The 10,918-nt window shown below is 35.5% G+C and overlaps 1 protein-coding gene across 1 annotated transcript in view; it reads right to left on the minus strand.

Moving 5' to 3' along the window:
- Positions 1-10,883, minus strand: part of KBTBD3 (kelch repeat and BTB domain containing 3) — a 31,347-nt gene extending 20,464 nt beyond the window's left edge. Inside the window, exon 1 of the mRNA XM_033119704.1 lies at positions 10,729-10,883. The gene's annotated coding sequence lies outside the window, so the exon portion shown is untranslated. The remainder of the gene's footprint in view (positions 1-10,728) is intronic.
- Between the last annotated feature and the right edge of the window lie 35 nt (positions 10,884-10,918).

A 10,918-nucleotide genomic window follows, 5' to 3' on the forward strand; every position in this document is an offset into this window, starting at 1 on the left:
CCAATTAGCCCCGTGAGTGCCATACCCAAAGGTTGGTCTTGGCAGGCACCACATAGCATGATAACTAAATAAAATGCTACTAAATAATTAATGGGTTAATAATGACATCCAGGAAGAAATCAGAAGATACCTTGAGACAAATGAAAATAAAAACACAACAACCCACAATCTATGGGACACAGTGAAAGCAGTCCTAAGAGGGAAATTCATAGCAGTACAGGGCTACCTCAAAAAACAAGGAAAATGCCAAATAAACAATCCAACCTTACACCTACAGGAACTAGAAAAAGAACAACACAGCCCAAAGTGAGTAAAAGGAAGGAAATAATAAAAATCAGGGTGCAAATTAATGAAACAGAATACCCACCCAAAAAAAGTAAAAGCTCAATGAAACAAAGAGTTGGTTCTTTGAAAAGATAAACAAAATTGAAGACCCTTTAACCAGACTCATCAAGAAAAAAAGAGATGACCCAAATAAATAAAATCAGACATGAAAGAAGTGATAACTGATATAACAGAACTATAAAGGATTATAAGAAAATACTCCAAACAATTGTATTCCAACAAATTGGACAATCTGGAAGAAATGAATCAATTCCTAGGAAGACAAACAATCTCCCAAAAGTGAATCAACAGAAACAGAAAATCTAAACACCAATTACTATTAATGAAATTGAATTAGTAATAAACAACTCCCAACAAACAAAAGTCCTGGACCAGAATGCTTCAACCAAACATTCAAAGAAGAAATAACACTGATTGTTTTCAAACTATTTCAAACTATTCAAGAGAGGTAAGCTTCCCAAGTTCATTTAACAAGGCCTCCATTACTCTGATTCCAAAGCCAGACAAAAACATTCCAAAAAAAACAAAATTATAGGCTGATAACCCTGATGAAAATAGATGCAAAAATCCTCAACAAAATATTAGCAAACCAAATTCAGAAATACATTAAAAAGATCATACCCCACCAACAAGTGGGATTTATTCCTGGGATGTAAGGTTGGTTTAACATGCAAATTAAATAACATGATACACCACATAAACAAAATGAGAGAAAAAAAAATATGATCACATCAACAGATGCAGAAAAACCATTTGACTAAATCCTGTGTCCATTTATAATAAAAACTCTCAGCAAAGTAGGAATACAGGAAACATATCTAAAGACAGTAAAGACCATATAAGACAAACCCACAGCTCACATCATTCTCAACAGGGAGAAGCTAAAAGCATTCTCTTTAAGATTAGGAACATGACAAGAATGTTCACTTTCACCACTTTTATTTAACATAGTATTGGAAGTCCTAGCCACAGCAATCAGACAAGAAAAGAAATAAAAGGCATCCAAATTGGAAAGGAAGAATTAAAACTGTTATTATTTGCAGATGACATGATACTACATAGAGAAAACCTGAAAGGGTTCCACAAAAAAAATATTAGAACTGATAAATGAATTCAGTAAAGTAGCAGAATACAAAATATTTAGAAATTGGTTGCATTTGTATACATGAATAATGAATTAACAGAAAGAGAAATTAAAACAATATATAATTGCATCAAAACAAACCCCTAGGAATAAATTTAACCAAGGAGGTAAATAACCTGTACTCAGAAAATTATAAGACACCGATGAAAGAAACTGAAGCTACAAATAAATGAAATATAACATGCTCATGGATAGGAAGAATTAAAATCATTAAAATATCCATACTATTCAAAGCAATATATAGATTCAATGTAATCCCTATCAAAATACCAACTACATTTTTCACAGAATTAGAACAAATAATTCTAAAATTTTTTTGGAACCACAAAAGACCCCGAATAGCCAATCTTGCAAAAGAACAAAGTTGAAGGTATCACGCTACCTGATATCAAATTATACTACAAGGCCATAGTAATCAAAAAAAGCATGGTACTGGCACAAAGAACAGACACACAGATCAATGGATAAAAATAGAGAACCCTGAAGTAAACCCATGCTAATATAGTCAATTAATTGATGACAAAGGAGGCAAAAATATACAAAAGCGTAAAGATAGTCTCTTCAATAAATGGTGTTGGGAAAACTGGACAGGTACATGTGAAACAAAAAGAAACTGGACTACTTTCTTATACCATATACAAGCGTAAATTCAAAATAGATTAAAGAGTTAAATGTAACATCTGAAACCACAAAACTCCTAGAAGAAAACACAGGCAATAATCTCTCTGACATTGCTCTTAGGAATATATTTTTTTAATATGTCTTCTTGGGTAAGGGAAACAAAAGAAAAAATAAACAAATGGGACTACATCAGACTAAAAAGTTTTTGCATAGCAAAGGAAACCATCAACTAAACAAAAAGACAATTTATTGAACGGGAGAAGATATTCACCAATGATACAGGGCTTAATATCCAAAAAATGTACAGAACTCATAAAACTTAACACCAAAAAGACAAACAATACTATTAAAAAATGAGCAGAGAATCTGAATAGACATTTCTCCAAAGAGGACATACAGATGGCCAATAGACATATGAAAAGATGCTCAACATCACTACTCATCATAGAAAAGCAAATTAAAACCACCACGAGATGTCACCTCACAAGTGTCAGAATGGCTATCATCAATAAATGAACAAACAAGTGTTGGCAAAAGTGTGGAGAAAACGGAACCCTTGTGCACTGTTGGTGGGGTTGCAAATCGGTGCAGCTACTATGGAAAACAATATGGAAGTTCTTCAAAAGATTAAACCTAGAACTACCTTATGACCCACCAATTCCACTTCTGGGTATTTATTTGAAGAAATCCAAAACACTATTTCAAAAAATATATGCATCCCTATATTCACTGCAGCATTATTTACAAAGGCCAAGATATGGAAGTAACCTAAATGTCCATCAATACACAAATGGATAAAGAAGATGCAGTACATGTATACAATGGAATATTACTCTGCCACAGAAAAGAATGAAATCTTACCATTTGTGATAACATGGATGGACCTAGAGGGTATTATAGTAGTGAAATAAGTCAGACAGAGAAAGTCAAATGTCATACAATTTTACTTATATGTGGAATTAAAAAAATAAGTGAACAAACAAGACAAAAACAGACTTCATAGATACAGAGAACAAACTGATGTTTGCAGGATGGGATGTGGGTTGGGGAAGTGGATGAAAAAGGTGAAGGGATTCATAAGTACAAATTGGCAGGTACAAAATAGTTAAAGGGATGTAATTACAGCATAGGGAATACAGTCAAATACTGTAGTAACTATGTTTGATGTCAGGTAGGTACTTACCAGGAAGATCACTTTGTAATTTATATAAATGTCTAACCACTATGTTGTACACCTGAAACTAATATAATATTGAATGTCAACTGTAATTCAAAAAAATTTTTTTAAGATATTTCAAGCAAATGGTACCCCCAAAAAGAAGGGGTAGCTATACTTATATCACATAAAATAGACTTTATGCTAAAAATGGTTAAAAGAGACAGAGAAAGTTATTATATAATGATAATGTGGTCAACCCATCATTAAGATATAAAAATTGTAAATACTCATGTACCCAACATCAGAGCACCTACACATATACAACAGAACTAACAGGAAATATAAACAGCAATACAGTAACAATTCGGGACATTAGTATGGGGACTTTCAACAATGGATAGATCATCCAAACAGAAAACCAATAAGGAAACAGATGATCTGAACATTATACATCAAATAGAATTAAATAACAGATATATACAGAACATTTCATCGAACAGCATCAGAATAATCATTCTTCTCAAGCACAAATAGAGCCTTTTCTAGGATAGTGCATGTTAGGCTGCAAAGAAAGTCTCAGCAAATTTAAGAGTAAAACCACACCAACTATGTTTTCCAGTCGCAATCATATGAAACTAGAAATCGATAATAGGAGGAAAACTAGAAAATTGGCAAATATATGGAAATGAAACAACATACTCTTGAATATCCAATGTATTAGAAAAGAAATTAAATAGGAAATAAAAAACTATCTTGAGACAAGTGAAAATTGAAATACAAGATACTAAAACTTATAGGATACAGCAAAAGCAGTTCTAAGAGAGAAGTTTATAGTAATAACTTCATAATCAAGAAAAGGACCTTAGGGGGTGGCCGGATGGCTCAGTTGGTTAGAGTGCAAGCTCTTAAGAACAAGATTGCCAGTTCAATTCCCGCATTGGATGGTGGGCTGCACCCCCTGCAACTAAAGATTGAAAGCTGCGACTGGACTTGGAGCTGAGCTGCGCCCTCCATAACCAGATTGAAGGACAATGACTTGGAGCTGATGGGCCCTGGAGAAACACACTGTTCCCCAATATTCCCCAATTAAAATAAATAAATAAAAATAAAATTAAAAAATTAAAAAACTTCTTTAAAAAAAGAAAAAGAAAAATGACCTTAAATAACTTAACTTTACATCTCAAGGAACTAGAAAAAGAAATTGGAAATAATAAAAATTAGAGCAGAAATAAATGAAATCGAAAACAGGAAAACAATAGAAGAAAGACGGACGAAACTAAGAGTGGTTCATTGAAAAGATAAACAAAGTTGACAAACCTTTACCTAGACTAACGAGAGAAACAGAGAACCCAAATAAATAAAGTCATAAATGAAAGAGGAAACATTACAAATGACAGCACAGAAATACAAAGGATAGTAACAAACTGCTATGAACAATTATGCACCATCAAACTGGACAACCTAGATGAACGGGATAAATTCCTAGAAACATACAATCTACCAAGTCTGAATCATGAGTAAACAGAAAATTGGAATAGAGCAATTACTATAAGATTGAATAAGTAATCAAAAACCTCCCAACAAAGAAAAGTCCAGGATCCAATGGATTTATGAGTGAATTTTACCAAACAGTAAAAGAAGAATTAAGGACCAATCCTTCTCAAACACTTCGGAAAAACTGAAGAGGAGGGCACACTTCTTAACTCATTTTACCAGGCTAGCATTACCACGATACCAAAGCCAGATAAGGCCACTACAAAAAAAGAAAACTATAGGCCATTAATTTGCTTTTCTTGCTTGATTACTGTGGCTAGAACTTCCAGCACTGTATTGTATAGTGTTGAGAGTGGGCACCCTTATGTTGGTTCTGATATTTGACGAAACTTTCAACCTTTCACAACTGAGTATGATATTAGCTGTGGGCTTGTCATATTTCACCTTTATTATTATGTTGAGGTACTTCCTATGCCCAATTTGTTGAGAATTTTTATCATGAATGGGTATTAAATTTTCAAATGCATTTTCAGGATCTATTGAGATGAGCATGATTTTTACCTTCATAATATGATAAATCACATTTGTTGATTTTCACATGTTGAACTATCTTGCGTCCCAGGGAATAATCATAGCATGTGATCCTTTTAATGTGCTGTTGAACATGGCTTGCTAGTATTTTGTTGAGAATTTTTGCATCTATGTTCATCTTGGTAAAAGATCTATAAGGAAATTTTTTTCCCTCAAAATATTCTGCAAATTCAATATCATATTTCACTAATTTTAAGACATTTTTACACACTTAACATATCTGAAATGGATAGGTATCTTATAAATGCTTTTGGTCAGGTCGCAGTCATGACATATTTGTCATTATGTGTGTATGTGCATCAAAGTGTGAAGAATGGGTATCAGCATTTTGAAAGAAAACCTTGGAGATAATAATGGACACTAGTTTAAAAAATGATATACATCATTAATGTTCTTGATAACAGAGAACATTATGTGCAGAAACATGGACATTGAGACTCTGAGTTGAAAGTGAATTAGAAGAGTTAGACTCTGAATCTGAAGAAGTTTTAAGAGCATCTTAACTAATTAATTTTGCTTATATATTTCTTATGTATGTACGAGGGTGATATGATTTTTTTTTTTAAAAAAGGGCTTTCCATAAGTATAAAAAATTCCAAGTGATAAAAAGTTGTGTCATAGTTAAAATAGCATTTTTTTCTTTCTTAGTGGCACATAAAACAATGGTATATTTTATAAGACTGCATCTCAGCTTCAATGAAACTCCTTCCTGCTCAAAACATTAAATCAAGTTTCAAAACTATTCTCTTGTTCTTTTAGTCTTCCATGAAAATTTGATTTAAATAATTGAGTCAGTAAAAGTACAATAAGCCTAAGAACCAAGCCTTTGATATAAAGTTAATGACAAAAACAAAAAACATACGCCATTTGATAGAAATAGGATATTAAACTAAAGCTGTGCTGTGACTGATTGGGCTTTGATTTCATTGGGTCTTCCAGTTATAATAGTTTGGTAACTGATTCAGTATAGAGCATGATTTCTGCCCTATTCTAGTCAGTATTTATTGCAGAGTGCTAACTATATGCCACGTACTGAATTAGGCACTAGAGATAGCATGGAGAATAAAGGCAGAGAAGATCCCTGCTTTCTTGAGGTTTAGTGTCTAGTCAGGAAGACTGACACATTATAAACTGTTATAAATACTATGAAGACACAACTGGGAAATGGAAATAAAAACGAACAGTAAGGGGTATTCAACTTCAGATAATAACAATGGTAACAGTGAACACTTATACAGTGTTACTATGTGCCAGGCTCTGTAGTACATGCTGTATATACTCTAATCTTCAAAACAACTTTTTGAAATAGGTACTACTATTGTCCCCATTTTATACACAGGGAAAACGAGGCTTTGAAAATTTAACTAATTTGCCCAACATCACACAGCAAATAAGCAGGGAGTTGGGGTGTAAACCCAACAGTATGGCTCCACAGTCCCTGTTCTCATCCACTACAATATTAGGGAAAACCTTTCTGAGAAAGTGTCATTTAAGTTGACACCTGAATGATGAAAAGGGGTTGGTAAGAGAAATCATGTATAAAGCCCTAAAATAGGAAAGGGTCCTTCAGTTGTAGGAAATGAAAGAAGGCCATCGTCATTGGAGTGTAGTTAATGTATAGTTAATGAGAACAAGAATGGTGGGGAGATAGGGCTGCAGAAGGTCCGTGCTACCTCATGCAGGATGCTGTAGGCCACAGGAGCTGGATTTTTATTCTAAGTGTATTTAGAAGAACAGAAGACTGAACCGGACAGTGATATGATCTGATTTATATTTTCAAATATCTTTCTGTAAGAATGAATTAAAACAAGGTGAGAGAAACAGAGTCCAAGTCATTTATTTAACATATATTAGAAAGTTTACAGAGCAGCTAGTATTTTGGCAAGCACTATTCCAGATACTAGACACACAGCCGAAAACAATACCGACAAGGTCCTCCACTCTGGAGTACACTTTAAAACGGTGAAAACACACACACACACACCTACCCCCTTGCAACATCAATAATTTCTCCCACTCTACTGGACATTTTCCATCAGTGTACAAGGTATCTCACATCTTTAAATAAACATCAAACAAACAAAAATCTATTGTCTGACCTTTTATTCTCCTCTCGCTATCATCCCATTTTTCTACTCCTTAACCCAGGAAAATTTCTTTAAACAACAGTCTGTATTAACTTCACCACCAGTTATCATCTCTACGCACTACGATCAAGTTGCTCTCACCCTATTAAAACTGCTCAAGTCAATGTTACCACACACTACTGTCTTGCAGTCAAATGCTAATTTCTCTCTCCTCATCTTAATTACTTCTCAAAAGTACTCACATTGTTAAATAGTTTCCTTTTATTCTCTGTGCCATAACATTCTTCAGGTTTCCTATGTTGCTGGCCTGGCCTTCTCAGTCTCATTAGGAGGCCATATAGCACCATGATTAAGAGCATGGACTTCTAGACTTAGCTCTGAAAACAGGTTGGAGCATGAGTGCTTAGGGCATGGAGGAAGAGAATGTTCCTCTTTCTTGTGCAGGACACAACTAATCCACGTTTCAAGTGACAAAGGATGGTAGTTTAGACTTGGGTGTTAACAGTGGAGATGGGAGAAATAGACTTTTTTTCTTTATTTTAGAAGTAGAATAAAACTTTGTGATCCTCGGATATAGGAATTGAGGGAAAAGGGGAATCAAGTTTTCTTCCTTGAGTAACCAGTAGCATTACAGAAGTCTTGGAAAGAAGTTTTGCAATGGGATAAAGTTTAAGTTGTGACCGAATAAAAAGCTAGTGAACATTACCGAATCGAGATGATCTCATCTGATGGCTTTCCACTGAAATGTACACCTGGGAGACGTTACGTGATTTACCCAAATTCATACCGATAATTCAGTGGGAGAAAGGAAAATAGAACACAAGTTCTCACAATCCTGCTAAGAAGCCACAGATCAGGATCTGCTATCATTTTAGTTCTTTCTCCCACCTAACCAATACAATAAAAAATACCGTAATATTTTTGTGGGGCTTATTGAATATAGTTAGGCAAGTTATTAACTGTACACTTTATATTTCCTTAAAAAAAAAAGGGAGGAAAGTAAAGGTAGACAGAATATAAATATTAGTGAAGAGTAAAATCTGTTGCAAAAGTTCATCAAAAACATTTCCTGATGTATACCATTTGTACGAGGTATAGTAGTTTACAGTCTAATTTGCAAGATAAGACATATAAATAATTCAGGTTAATAGGTGTCATAAGGCAATACTAAAAAATTGCCAAATGAATTACACAGACCATATTTTATTTTTTTAAAATGTACTTTGGGGAAATCCTTAGGAAAAGGTAAGGTTTCAGCCAAGGACAAGTGAGAATTTAAAAAGTAGACAGGGAAAGCGATTAAACAAACCTATAGTGTCCAAGAGGATACTAGGCTGGGGCTAGGGGTAGGGAGTGGGGAGAGTAGCTTTTGGTTTTTTTGGGCACAGACATTCTCTTTGATTTGACATTTGAGCTGAGACCTGAATGATACCGAGGAACAAGGGCTATGATGATGGGAAGAAAAGAGAATATTTCAGGCAGAAAGAACAAGTACAAATAACCACTACATTACCTTCCTGTACCTTACGCTCTACAGACTGAATACACAGAGCTTACTTAGTTCAGTAGACTATGAATTCCTAAGCCTGAATTTGAATAATTCCACAAATTCTTTCTGATCTCAGTTTCTCCATCAGCAATACTAATAATTGCTGCAATTAGAAGAACATGTGAGATACATAGAAGTGTTTTAGAAACAGAAAATATACAAAAATTATAAAAATCAGTTCAAAAAGACAAGAAAAGTTATGATGCTTACATAGCTAGAAGTGGAGAACTGAATTATGTTCATGTTCATTGCTGATACAAGTATTAGTAGATACCTTATACTTTATATATCGTTATATTTTCTGTTATTGTAACTTTTTTGTACGTTTTATATGCCTTGCCAGATTGTTAACTCTGCGGGTGGTAAGCAGATCTTAAATATGGCAACTGACAGGCTTTTATAGGATTAAATTGATATATCAAGCTAGTAATTCATTTTGCAGCCCTTTGAAGATCTGTATATGTGTATGTTCAAAATCCTTTTAACTGCAAAGGATTGGAGGGAGCTCATGCTATCAGGAAAGGCTAATGGAAACAAGTATAGATACAAACAGAATAGAACTCATCTTAAAGAGGATGGAAATAATCCGCAGGTAACTGTTAATTACTACTGGTGGCCTTTAACTGACATTCCTTGGCCGTCAGAGGAAGAAGGGAATCTGAATTCCAGTGTAGCATTTAATCTAACCACAAAGTTAGGCTTTTAAAATTCATCTGCAGAGATCAACTTTTCCTTAGATGAAAACCATGAAGGGGCTTTCATATGAGTCGCCTACAGTCTACATGGAACAACTGTGGAAACAGACATTAATATGTACCTTCATAAAGTGTAAGAAAATAACTGCCGTGTTTCCCCGAAAATAAGACCTATCTGGACAATCAGCTCTAATGCGTCTTTGGGAGCAAATATTAACTTAAGACCCAGTCTTAATTTACTATAATTTACTTATAAGTAAATTATTATATATTATAATTTATATATTACTATAATTACTATATAGTATAATTTACTTATAAGTAAATTATAGTAAAATAAAACCGGGTATAATATAATATCGAGTCTTACAATTTGGGCTCCAAAAGACGCATTAGAGCTGACTGTCGGCTAGGTCTTATTTTCGGGGAAACGCAGCAAGCAAAGGCACAGAGTAACTCTGAAGGGCTGCTTAAGTTATTTAACTTGGTTCTGCTGCTTTTAGAGCAAGCACCTCTGATATGGTGGAACCACTGTTGTCTCAACAATAGAATCCTCAGTTTTCTCCCTAGGGCTCTGGTCCAAGTTTGGTAAGGCAAAACAACACCTGGATCACTTGATGGCCACAACAAAGGGTCAGCATTAGCCCAGCGGCTCTCTGGCAGCCTGGGGATTCAGGCCCGGCCGGCGCCCCGCACTAGGAGCAGTGTCTGGGCCCCAGCCTTCGAAGGCGGGTTTCAGGATGGGCGACTGCTAGGGATAATAGTTAGTGTCCCAGATGAGCGGTGGGATTAAACCGAAGGGTCTGAGGGTAAGGACAGGAAGGCAACTCAGGGACGCCTCGAAGCTCAACTCCAAGGGGGCACCATGCAGTCCCCTCCCAGCGGTGGAAACCTCTCCCATTCCAGAACACGAAAGAGCGGCAGAGGCAACTGAAGCCAAGGGAATCCTTTCTTCTGTGGGTTGTGGATTATAGGGGCCGATCCTAGTCCCCAAGAATAAGGCTATTGTCCCACTTTTCCCAAAGACCCCAGAGATCACCCACCTGCAACTGCAGTATCCGAAGACTCCACCCTAGTCTCCCTTCAGAGGACTGATTGCGATTGGCTAGCACCGCTGTCCAGTTAGCACTTCTCCATGTGTGAATGGCGTAACTATCCAACTCGAGGCCTTGGTCCCACCCTCCGCGCGCCGCCGAAGCCCCGCCCTACTGACGTCATACGTTGCCGCAGAGC

Source organism: Rhinolophus ferrumequinum, chromosome 11 (assembly GCF_004115265.2).
Source record: "Rhinolophus ferrumequinum isolate MPI-CBG mRhiFer1 chromosome 11, mRhiFer1_v1.p, whole genome shotgun sequence".
In the NCBI taxonomy this organism is placed as follows: Eukaryota; Metazoa; Chordata; class Mammalia; order Chiroptera; family Rhinolophidae; genus Rhinolophus; species Rhinolophus ferrumequinum.